This window comes from Triturus cristatus, chromosome 1_2 (assembly GCF_964204655.1).
Source record: "Triturus cristatus chromosome 1_2, aTriCri1.1, whole genome shotgun sequence".
Lineage (NCBI taxonomy): Eukaryota > Metazoa > Chordata > Amphibia > Caudata > Salamandridae > Triturus > Triturus cristatus.
This window is the reverse complement of record NC_140580.1, coordinates 632,178,829-632,192,049: the sequence shown is the minus strand read 5'-3', so window position 1 is coordinate 632,192,049 and position 13,221 is coordinate 632,178,829.

Below are 13,221 nucleotides of genomic sequence, written 5' to 3'. Positions count from 1 at the left end.
ACTCATGTTCCAATCTCATTCTCTCTCTCTCTCTCTCTCTCTCTCTCTCTCTCCCTCTCTCTCCCTCCAAGGACAACCTGCTATTCCCTAGGTCTCTCTGACCCTCCATCTTGGGCCTGGCCATCTCCAGCTTGTGCAACCTATTTCTCTCCCTGTCTTCAAGCTCTCTGGGGGACAGGTACTTGGAAGAGACGCTACTGGCAGGTGGGGACGGTACTCCTCCCCTGGCTAGAAACACTGGCCTATCCTGTTGCCCAGCTGCATTCCCAGCTTGTGTTAAGCATTTGTGAACACATACAGTAATACAGTGAACACACTACAGATGGACACCACGCAGGTTTTATAAAAATAAGTATTCTTTATATTGACTTAACACAAGACCACAAACAGCACAAATCCACAATACTGTACTCAAAAATAGACTTACAGATGGTAGAAGTCACTTAATTCAAGTTGATGATAAATGCAATAAAGTTCTCACAAACGTACCTGGATGCGTAACGCAAAAAAACCAAAAGGTTTGCAGGTATGGAGATGCGTTGGTTCCTTGCTTCGGGGGAGGCGATGCATCGCACCTCAATGCTTGCCCAGAGTAGGGAATGCGTCTTGGTCCTTACCGGAGAGGAGGTGATGCGTTGATTCTCATACTGCGTTCCGGTTACGATGCGACAAGATGATGCCTCGATGCGATGCGACAATCCGGTGCGATGCGATAAGATGGCGCCCTTGATGAGACGACGTGAAGACGATGCGTGCACGCCCGGCAGCCGTGCAGCAAACTCTGTAACTTTGGAGCCGCGACAGACTCTGCGACATGCTTCTCCGGTGATGTGACGGCGACCTCTGCGGTGGCGACACGCATCTCCGGTGATGCGTCGGGTAACAGCTTTGACGAAGGCACGCTTCTATGGTGATGCAGAGGCGACCTCTGCGGCGGGGAATGCTTCTCCGGCGATGCGACGGCAATAGCTGCGACACGCTTCTTCTCGATGAGTCACGCTTCCAGCTCCCAGCGACACGCAGGCTTCTGCAGACAGAATTCCCAGCAAGGAAATTCAGAGGGGAGCTGGTGGTGAAGTCTTTTGTCTCTGAGACTTCAGCAGGAGGCAAGCACAAGTTCAAGCCCTTGGAGTAATATTCTGCAAGATGATGAAAGTTCTTTGAAAGTTCCTTCTCCTCTCCTTGGCATTGAAGACACCGCTGTAGGCCAACCCAGCAACACAGTTAGGGGGGCAGTCCAACTCCTACAGCTTCCTTGGTTCTTCTCCTTGGCAGAGGTTCGTCTTGTTGTTCCAGAAGTGATCTAAAGTCTTGTGGTCTGGGTCCCCATATTTATACTACTTCCTTTGTCCTCTGAAGGCAGAGGGGCCTGTACCTAGTCCAAACCAGTTCTGTGCAGTCCTTGAGCACTTTGTTTACAGGACTCCTTCTTTCCTTTGGCAGGGTGGGCCAGGGACATCAGACGCATCACAGGAGGTGGAGCCAGCATTGTGGAAGGCAGGCACAACCCTATTCAGACCCAGGTGCTGACTCCTCCCACCACTATACATGCAGATAGGTCTATTCAGCCCTCTGCTGACTCACCCGGTCTCCTGGAATCCCCCAGCCCCTGTCACTCACAAAACGAGACACACAATACACAATCTAGCAGAGGCAGGCTGGATGGTTAGGTAAGAAAATACCTACTTTCTAAAAGTGGAATTTTCAAACACAAAATGTTAAAACCAACTTTACTAAAAGATGTATTTTATCATTCTGAGTTCAGGCATACTAACCTCAAATTTCTACCATGTTCCCTGGGTCAGTTAGGATTATAAGATGTTCTAATCAAACTGCCCATTCTGGCTTACGGGGACTGGTAGCCTTGCAATAGTGAAAAACAAAAATTGCTGTAATTCACTATTAGGACATGCCACACACCAGGACATGTCCTACCTTATACTTACAATGCATGGTGCTCTTGGGCCTACCTTAGGGGTGTCTGATATGAAGAAAAGGGAAGGTTTAGGGACTGGCAAGTGGTTGTACTTACCAAGTTTACATGGCAATACTAGACTGCACACAGGCTCTGCAATGGCAGGCCTGAGACACACTTTACAGGCTGCTTCTGCGGGTGGCACACCAGTACTGCAATCCCACCAGCAGCATTTGATTTACAGGCCCTGGGCACACATGGTACACTATACTAAGGTCTGACAAGTAAATCAAATAAGCCAATCATGGTGGGAGGGACGACCTGCCACCTTTATGTCTGTCTACGTTCCTCCAGGCTTGCTGCCCTGCTCGCGCTTCCGGACGGGCTCCTGGTTCTGGGGGGGGATTTTAACGCAGTGGTCTCGGGTACTTTGGATAGGTACCCCCCTCGAGAGGTGAGACCGGCTGCGCGTTGGCTGCCAGATTTCCTTGAAGCAATGGGACTGGTTGATGGCTGGAGAGTGCATCATCCAGATCAGGTTCAGCACACCTTTCACTCTGGGGCGCACGGCAGTCTCTCCCGACTCGATTATTGCCTCATGCCAGCGGCGCAAGCTACGTGCATCAGTGAAATTAAACACTTGGCCAGAGGTATCTCAGACCACTCGCCGGTGTGGGTCCGATTGGGCACGAATGTAGGGGGAGTTGGCAGACTGGCCCCAATCAATCCGTGGCACCTTTGTAATCCCAAAATCCGTAGAGACCTGCTTAAAACGATTGACGATTATTTTTCAGAAAACGAAGGGTCAGTATCTTCCTCACAGTCTCTATGGGAAGCATTTAAAACTGTAATTCGGGGGCAAGCCCTGTCACTGATATCTGGTGCCAAGAAAGACAGACAGAAAGCGGTCCTCGATATTGAGGCGGACATCTATAGACTGGAAAGAGACCTGGAATCGGGTGTCACGCCGGAGAAGCTCCATCTGCTGAGCTTGAAGCAGCACGACTATAAAGAATTGACTTCAGAGAGGGCCAGGTCCCTGAGCAGGGAGCGACAGGGCAGACTCTATGACCTGGGGGACAAGGCCGGGAAGCTCATAGCGTGGTTAGACAGAAAGGAGTGGGCCAATCGATTGGTTCCGGAGCTTGGGGTGCAGGGAGGTGTCACAATCACTGAGCCGCAGGACATAGTGGACCGGTTCGTGGACCGGTTTGCGGACCACTTCCGCTCAATATATACAGCGAATTCCTCCCACTCAGTGGAAGATTCTCAGAACCTATTGCGAGACATTAAACTTCCTTGTCTCTCCCCTGATGACCGAGATTTTATGGATAGCCCCCTAACAGCCGACAAGGTCGCACTCGCGATCCGCTCTCTGAAATCTGGAAAAGCTTTGGGCCCGAATAGACTCCCCATTGAGCTCTACAAGCTGAAACCAGATAGGTTAGCCCCCTATCTAGAGTCTATGTTTGACGAATCCAGAGAGGTGGGAATGCTGCCACGGGAACAAAGGACAGCAACCATTGTCACTATCCACAAAGAAGGGAAAGTCAAATCCGACTGTGCTTCATATAGACCCATCTCCCTTTTAAACGCTGAGCCTAAGATCCTAGCCAATCTCCTGGCTAACCATTTGGTGAAGGTGATTGGCAGCCTGGTGCATCCTGATCAATCTGGTTTTATGCCGCACCGAAATACAGCCTTGAACCTAAGTAGAGTCCATGGAGTCATAGCCAGAGCCCACACTCTTCGGGAGCCGGCCGTGATCGTATCATTGGACGCCACTATGGCCTTTGATACCATCGAGTGGCCATATCTATGGGCGGTCCTGGCGAAACTGGGACTTGGCCCGAAATTTATTCAGTGGGTACGTCTTTTGTATGCGGAACCATTGGCTCAAGTCGTAGTAAACAATAAGGTTTCAGCCTCCTTTGTGCTTGGCCGTGGAACTCGCCAGGGTTGCCCGCTGTCCCCCCTTCTCTTTTCCCTGGCCCTGGAACCCCCGGCCGCCTGGATCCGTTGGGACCCAGTGATAAGGGGTCTGCGGTGGTCTCACGGCTGGGAGGACCATATATCCCTTTATGCGGACGACATTTTACTCTACTTGGCCTCCCCCAGGGGATCGCTTGCAGCGGTGCTTGACATTCTGGCAGTTTTTGGGAAATTTTCCGGATACTCCGTTAATTGGGGCAAATCCCTATTGTTCGTTCTTAGTGGGGACCCTCCAGTCCCTCCGCGGAACTGCCCAATACAAACTAGCTCGGATGGCTTCAAATACCTAGGGATCTTTCTTTCCCTGGACCCCTCGGTCCGTTACGCCCAAAACCTCATTCCCCCGCTCCGCAGACTTAAAAGTGACATCGCCAACTAGAAAACGTTCCCTATTTCTCTTCTGGGCAGAGCTACCCTGTTCAAAATGATGGCACTGCCGCGGTTCCTGTATGCCCTGCAAAATACACTAGATCCAGTTCCGGCACGATACTTCAGGGAGGTTGAGAGTTTACAGAGAGATCTACTATGGGACGGAAGGCCCCGAATTACCTTGAATAAGCTCACGTTGCATTGGTATGATGGGGGCAACGGCCTTCCAGACATCAAGAAATATTATTGGGCCGCCCATATGGCAGCTATCAACCATGGCACGTATGGAAGGGCGGATGACCCAGGTTATGCCATGGACAAGTGGCTCCTTCCGGGTGGCACGTATGGTAGAGCATTATACTCCCGCCCACGGCGGTTCCAGTTAACAGGCCCCACGAAGCACTCGGTCCAAGTCTGGCACGACGCGACTAATTCTCTCGGGTGGAAAAACAGACTAACGCTAGCCACCCCTCTTTGGGATTCAGAAAAGCTGGGCGACTTGTGGAGGACGAAGGGGTTCGATAAGTGGGACATTGGGATCTCAGCGATTAAGGATGTCTGGGCGAAGGGGGAAATCAAGTCCTTCAGTGCGCTTCAGAGTGAATATGACTTGGTGGATGCTGAATGTTTTCGCTATATGCAAGTATGGCACTAGCTTCAGTCCCTATTGCCTAAAGGAGCTGATTCCCCGGAGGCCTCCCCCCTGGAGGATAGAGTCTTGGATGGATATCTCCCTGAAAAAACGATATCATTAATATACAAAAAGTTAATCGATCATATGGCAGACCCCCTCGTGCGAAAAGTGACTACACGATGGGGTGGAGCTCGATGATGAGGATTGGCAAACGGCGATCTCCTCCCCTAAGGTGGTGGCCATTCCGGCGCGCCTGCGGTTGGTCCAATTGAAGATCCTCCATAGAACTTATATAACAGGGCCTAGATTGGTGCACATGGGGTGGTCAGATGCTGGGGATTGTAAACGGCGGTGTGGCCTAACCGGCACATTTCTGCGCATCATTTGGGAATGCCCGCATGTCAGCCTCTTTTGGTGTCAAGTGAACGACACAATTAGTAAAGTATTGCAGGTCTCCCTCCACCCTGAGGTGCGAAGATGCCTTTTGAATATCTGGGAGCCCACGGACTTAAATGCATCACAGACCCAATGGGCCACTCTGGGGTACATGCTGGCTAAACGAAATATAGCTCAACTATGGGGGGCAGCCCATGCACCCATGTTGGAGGACTGGGAGAGGAATCTCGACTTGTGTATGTTTAGGGAAAAGACAGTGTACTTAGCAAGAGGGTGCCCTAGGAAGTGTTCACTGGTTTGGAGCCCGTGGAATACCAGTAGAGGGGAAATATGCACGCCACCTCAAACTGTTGACCATGATGACCCTAGTTTGCCGTAATGTTCCACTCATATGTACGATTTGTATATCCTTCCAATTATGCACGTTGTAAAATACACACTGCTTGGCTCCTCTGTAATGTACCAATCTTCGGTTACTGTTCAATAAAAAGAATGGTTAAAAAAAAAATAAGCCAATCATGGAGTCACTAATCCATTCATCAATTTACAATAGGGAGAGCATATGCACTTAAGCACTGATCAGCAGTGGTAAACTGCCCAGAGTCATAAAACCAACAAAAACAGGTCAGAGAAAATACAGGAGGAAGGCAAAAAGTTCAGGGATGATCCTGCAAAAAGGGCCAAGTCCAACACCTGTCTACTTGAATCGGAAGGCCCTGGAAGAGGTAGAGAAGTCTAGGGAGGATTTTCATCTTCACTGCGTATATTCTCCCTACCCAGGATGTGTAGGCAGTTTTCCACCGATTCAGGTCCGCCTTAATCTGACGCAGCAAGGGCGGGTAATTGGCCTTATAGATACCTGTCATTTTTTTAATGAGCTTGACCCCTAGATATGTGATGTCTTTGCCCATACAACAGAAGGGGGAGGTCTCCTTTATTCGCTCCATCACCTCTCCCGGCAGGGTTAGGTTGAGCAAGAATGACTGCGCTATTCATCTTGAATCCTGGTACTAGTTCAAAGCGGTCGAGCTCCTCTTGAATAGCTGTGAGCGAATTCAGCGGATCAGTGATAGGGGGTAGAACATCGCCCGCAAAGAGGGAGATCTTGTGGACGTCGGTACCAAAGGTGACCCCTTTTATCCCAATCCTCTCTGCCAGGGGCTCATGCTAAGAGCAAATAACATGGGGGATAGGGGGCACCCCTGCCGGGTCCTCCACAAGAGTGTTAAGGCGTCTAAAGTCGCCCCGTTTACAAGGACTCTCGATCTGGGAAAATGGTAGTTGGCCTGCACCATACCAATGAATGTTTAATTAAAGCCGGATCTTCTCAAGGTTTGTAGTAGGAAGGCCCAGTCGACCCGATCAAAGGCCTTCTCTGCGTCCAATGAGAGAAGGGCTGGCGGAATACCTTTCTTCTGCACCTTCTCGATTATATGCGCTATTCTCCGTAAATTGTCATGGGTTTGCCTTCCCTTAATAAACCCCGACTGATCAGGGTCGATCAGTGCATGGAGGAGATTTTCTAGGCGTGAGGCCAGAATTTTAGAGTACAACTTGGCGTCCAGGTTCAAAAGTGCAGGGCCTGTATGAAGCGCAAGCTTGAGCGTCCTTTCCTGGTTTGGGAATTACTGAGACTAGCGCCTCCCCCATGGTATCCGTCACCCTTTGGGCACTTGCTATTGCATTACAAAGGTTCACCAGATGGGGCGTCAGTTCGGGAGCGAACATACGATAGAAATGGGCGTTGAGCCCATCTGGGCCAGGGGCCTTCTGCAATTACAAAGCATCTATCGCTTTCTGTACCTCTTCCCCAGTGAAGGGCCGGCTAAGTTCCTCATTGGTGTGGGCAGATACCTGAGGTAAGGGGCGTCAAGTAGCTTTCTTGAGCTTGGGCCTCAACTGGGGCAGCGGAATAGAGGTTGCGATAGAACTGCCCAAAGGCATTTGCTTTGCTCTCTCCTAATTGAAATGGTAGACGCCCGTGTCATCCGCTATTTCCTTGAAATATTCTTTTTCTTGCTTTGCCCTTAGTTGTCGCGCCAATAAGGTGCCTATCTTGTTGCCGCTTTCATATCCTTGAGCCTGAAGCCTTAGAATGGATTTCTCTGCTCTATTGGTATATATGGCCTTTAGTTTACTCTATAGGGAAGTGACTGTGCGGTGAGTTTGGATCGATTGGTGTATTTTTTCCGCCGTTTGTAGTTCCTTTTCCAGTAGCAAACTCTCCTCCCTCTGCTGGTTTCTAAGTGTGGTGGCTAATTCTATGCATTTGCCCCTAATAACCGCCTTGAAGGTGTCCCAGTTGTTGGCATAAGATGTGAGGGCGGGGTCGTAGTGTTTAAAAAATTCTGTGATTGCCGTCCGTAGTTCATCTCTAAGGAGTCTATCCCTGCTGAGAAAATTGGGAAAATGCCATCTCCTGTGTTTTGAACATGGGGCTGGCCAGTTTATTATTATCTGCAGAGGGGCATGATCTCATAGGCAGATCGGGTGGAACCTTGCATCCGCGACTGTGAAGAGAAGGGTTTGGCTGAGAAAAATGTGGTCTATTCTAGGTTCTATGGCAATGAGAAAAAAAGGTGTAATCCCTCGACGTAAGGTGGGCTTCCCTCCAAGCGTCCAGTAGTCCCAGGCGCTGAAGAGAGGTTTTGAGAGCCCTACTGAATGTCCCTCCCGCGCCCTATGGGGAGGGGTTGTGTCTAGTGCGGGATCCCATACGAGGTTAAAGTCTCCTAGCAGTAGTATATCTCCTGAGGCAAACCCCTCTAGTGTAGTTAAAAAAGCCTCCAGAAAGTCCAATTGCCCTGTGTTAGGTGCATATATCGTGGCAATGGTGCAGGCTCGCCCCCCTGATTTCCCCTCTAATCATTAGAAAACGCCCTGCTGGGCGCATAAAATCTGGAAATAAGTACGTAAATTGATCGATTTGGGCCAGTACAATCACTATACACCACTTTGCAATAATCCCAATTTACTCGTGATTTTTAAAGGCCCAATCATCCAAAAATAATGCGACACCGGGCTGACCAAGCTGGGATTTTTTTTTTCCTCATCTTGTCTGGCTTCCTTCGATAATCTTAAAGAACGGTATGCGCTAAATTGGAGAGATTTTTATAAATACCTCCAAATTAGAGATTTTTTAAATAAGAAAGCTGGAGGGCCAATCGGCTTCGCTAGTGACGATTTAATCAACAATTTGATAAGGAACACAGACCTATCTATTCGTGTAGTTTACAATTTTTTTAACTCACTAATGACAGATGATATGGGTGCTCGGGCGGTAAAGTGGGGAGTGGAAACTGGGGCCTATGAAAACCTATTTTTTCACTCTGTCGAACTAGCGCAGAACATCTTGATTCCTGCCCGACTCCAGACCCAATACTATAAAACTTGCTTCTCACTGTACTACACACCTAAAAGGATTGAGAAATGGGGGACGGGGAGAGGAAACTTCTGCCCTTGGTGTGCATTATTCCAGGCAGATTTGATGCAAATCTTTGCCTCTTGCAATGCTCTCCGTAAACTGAAGCAAGACATTACCAATTTTTTTAAAGTATCCCTAGGCATTGACTGTGTCCTCTCTCCAACCTTGATAGGACTCTGGGTAGCCCAGAATACTCAGGGGAAGTTTGGAGAAAAATTGGTGTTTATTGGAATGACGATACTCCGGTTATGTCTCGCATCCACATGGCTGGATCCTAACCCTCCCTCGTTTCAGCAATGGCTATCTCATTCATTTTTTAGCAAATTATAATCTCAAAAAAGCTATATATGCAAGAAGGGGACTACGCTCTTGATCAAAGTGTCTAAAAATCTGGGCACCTCTGACTAGATGGATTGAGGAAAATGGGTAAATCATTTAAAGGGAAACAAGACAGAATCCAAACTAAGGAAAACAGGTCGTTCGTTGCCAACCTCTGGGGTGGGTGCTGTGTGGGGGGGGGGGCAGCCCAGCCCAATCGGGAAGGGCACAAGGGGAAAAAAAGTATGTAATAAGTAATGCATAACTTTGATTTTCTTTGCTCTTTTTTCTTTCTCTACTTCCCTCTGACTGTTTTGTATATTGATGTCCAACATGCATTAATAAAAAAAAGAAAGATACAAAGAAAACGCTCTGCCGCATCTGATTTAGTAGCTTGGTGCTTAAAGGGGATCGAGAAATGGAAGAGAAGAGCCACTCCATTTTGCTTCATGGGGGCCGAGGATCGAAAGATCTGGGGGTACCGTCTGTGTTTCAACCTAACCTCTTCACTTTTCTTTAGATAGGTTTCCCGCAGGGCAGCTATCAGAATCTGGTGGTTGGTTAGGTACTTTCATAGGGACTGTCTCTTGTTGGGGGAATTAAGCCCCCTTACATTCCTGGACAGGCAATTAACTGCCATGTTTCAGTGAGGGGACCCCTCCTTCGTAGATTCCTTTCCGACCTCCCCACCCTCTGCCCTGCCAGAATCCTCAATTTTAAGAAAAACCATGATACGCAACTTATAAAACAGGTAAAAACAAGAACTGTGCGTTGTGGGGACTTCCATCCCAGAGGAAGACCTCACAATGTCCAACTCTAGGAGCGAGCCCACTTCTTTTTCCAGAAACCCCTATTACCAAGGTTACTGACGTGTTTACTTCTGTAATTATTTTGATTACCCTCCCACCCACTCTTTAACGGGAACAAAGAACGCAAATTGTCTTACAGAATGTTAGTCTTGGCTCAAGATGCATCTGTAGGGGAGCACTTACCCTTGTCCAGCTAACTATAACGTCCCTGAAACCTATGTTTTTTTCAGTGAATTCCTAAGGTTTTTTAAATGCTAATTTCTAACTATAACATACCTAAAACCTATGTTTTTTCAGTGAATTTCAATGGTTTTTTAAAAGCTAATTTCTAACTATAACATCCCTATTAAGTCCCCTTGAATCCTGAAGGTCCCTGGTGACCAAGTAGCCCACCAGGTAAGTGTCACAGACCTGCGTTTCAGAGAGGTGTTCTGAGGCCACGCCCCTTTTTACACCACGCTGCAAACGCGGCTTCTGGCACACTGCTGCTCAGAGGATGAAGTCCACTTGTGTCTTGAGGTCCTCAGGACACAAGAGGACCTCATCGCCCCACCAGCAGTGCACCAGAAGCCGTGTTTGCAGAGTGGTGTAAAAAAGGGAGTGGTCTCGGAGCACCTCTCTGCAACTCACCCCTGTGGCATTTACAAGAGGTACCTGGTGGACTAGTTGACCCCCAGGGACCCTCAGGATTGAAGGGAAATTAATCCCCCAACTTTAAATGCGCCTGTGGTGCAGGGAGGGGGCGGGGCCTGATGTGACAAGTGTGCAAACGCACCCTGTGGCGTGTTTTAAGTTGGGTGATTAAGTCGCCTTGAATCCTGAGGGTCCCTAAGGGCCAACCAGTCCACCAGCTACCTCCAGTAAGTGCCACAGAGCTGCGTTGCAGAGTGGTGTAAAAAGGGGGCATGGACTTGGACCACCACTCTGCAATGCAGTTCCCTGGCGATACTGGAGGTACCTGGTGGGCTAGTTGGCCCCTAAGAACCCTTAGGATTGAAGGGGACTTAATCCTCCAACTTAAAACGCTCCACAGGGCGCGTTTGCACACTTGTCAAATCAGGCCACGCCCCCTCCTAGCACCACTGTGCAAACGCGCCCCCTGGTGCGTTGTAAATTGGGGGATTAAATTCCCTTGAGTCCTGAGGGTCCCTGGGGTCCAACTAGCTCATCAGGTACTTCCAGTAAGTGCCACAGAGCTGCGTTGCAGAGAGGTGTAAAAAGGGGCATGGCCTCAGACCACCTCTCTGCAAGGCAGCCCTGCGGCACATCCTGGAGGTACCTGGTGGGCTAGTTGGCCCCCAGGGACCCCCAGTATTGAAGGGGAATTAATTCCCCAACTTAAAACGCGCCACAGGGCACATTTGCAGTGTGTGGCTGGGAGGGGACGGGGCCTCCGGCATGGTGCCAGTCTTTTTTTATTTATTTTTTTTAGAAGGGGGCTGTGTAGCCCCCCTTCTTTATGCTTTTTTTGGGCCCTGGGGACCCCATGCCCGAGGGCCTGACCCCTTTTTTATAAAAAAAATCTGAACGGGCAGAGGGCCACGTGGGCCCCCCTCCCATGGCCAATTCCTGCCCCGGGGACCCCATCCCCCGGGGCATGGCCACATTTATTTTTATTTGGTTCTCTGACGCGCATGCGTTTTTGCTGCTAAGGACACTCTAGCTGCACAATTCGACTTGGTTAATCCTTATAACACGCATGCTCTGAGGCGAGTGTCTCAATGCCTGCGCATGCTCCACTTGACGCACAATCGCGCGGGTACAAAGAACATACCCGCACCTAATTCCAATTGAGTCATTCAGCTAAATCAGGGCGGGTATTTAAGGAGCTCCCCCTCCTTCCTGCCGCCACCTCCCAGACAGCTCGTAGGCTGGTCTGAAGTACCGATGGACAGGTAAGGAGAGGGGAGTTCCGCGTTTTGATTGAGGGCTGAATGGTCCTTCTCTGTTCAACAAAGAGCGTTCTGTTTGAAGTCAATAGTGAGAGAGTAACACCACCCGCTCTGAACCCTGCATAGGACTGTAGTTCCACCTTTGTTTAACAAATAGTATTTTGATTGGAGTCAATAGTGAGATAATAGCAACTCCTCACTCTGAACCTTGCATAGGGTGTGTGTTGGTTTTCTCCTGAACCCTGTTGCATTTGAAAAACGAAGAAGTTTTTAAATGAATTTCCTTCTACTTACCTGAACTGTCATGTCCATAGGGTTTTTTTTTAGGTCTTTGACTTTTTAGTTTTCATAGGTTTATCATATTGTTTAAATGCATATGTGAAGAGTCTAGACAGATGAGTATCAGTGTGCAACTTGTCTGTTTGTCCTCCCATTTAAACAGAGCGGTGCCTCCATCTCCGAGCAGTCAGCCGGGTGAGGTGAGGCGTTTCTCCCACAAAAGGCTGGGTGAGTTCATAACAGTTTTTCCGAAATTTTGCTTGTATGCAACCATCGTTTGGTTCTTTTGTAAAGAGGGCAGTGCGTAATGGGCACTGTGGAATAGCGGTCATGAATGCTGTGATTTATGTGTGTAATGTCTTTTCTGATGGTCTGGTTTTCCGGATTCTTTTTAGGAAAGAAGACATAGTTCTTACGTCCAAGCACGAGATTGCTTGTCCGGTAGGGTGGCCATTGCCACAGTCTTACCTGATGATTGTATCTTCACTGTTTAAATATTGTTTTTCACGATTTATACACTGAACATATTTAGCCTGCAGTAGCCTTTATTTTCCACCATATTTAGGTCCTGAAGAAAGCCGGGTCAGTTGACCTAACCGGCTGAAACATGTCGACCTTATTAGACTGAGCCAGGATATAGTCAATTTTTTCAAGACTATTTGTTTTTTTTTTTAAATATGACACCTGGACAATTCCTAAAAAACATATGTTTTGCCCAGGTAGCCATTTTTAACTCACATTCACACTAGAGCACTGCACATCACTGGAGTCCTTGTAGTTTGAACACACACCTTGGCAGGAGTCCTCCTTTTTCGGGAAGTTTTCAGTGTGTGCACCCAGCAGGGCCTGGCGGCTCGATATTGTGGGCCCAGACCGTGACCCCCGAGAGTCTCAGATGACGAAGCTCCGCCAGTAAGGGTGGGCTGATGGACTCTTAACTCTCGCCAGGTGGTGTACAAGCTATTTGAGGAGGTTTTTTTTACACGTTTTTTTACACGTTTTTTTACACTCTTTCACAGCGTTCATTGGCTTGCTGTTCCTTATGAATGGACTTAGCACCTCCTGTTAGTTGTGGTAGGAGATCTCTTCCCACCACAGCTGGAGCAAGGTCATTGATACTCAGTGGTCACAGACCTTCACCACCTCACAAGCCGAGGCCTCAACAGACCTCAACCAGGCTGTCCAGAACTTTG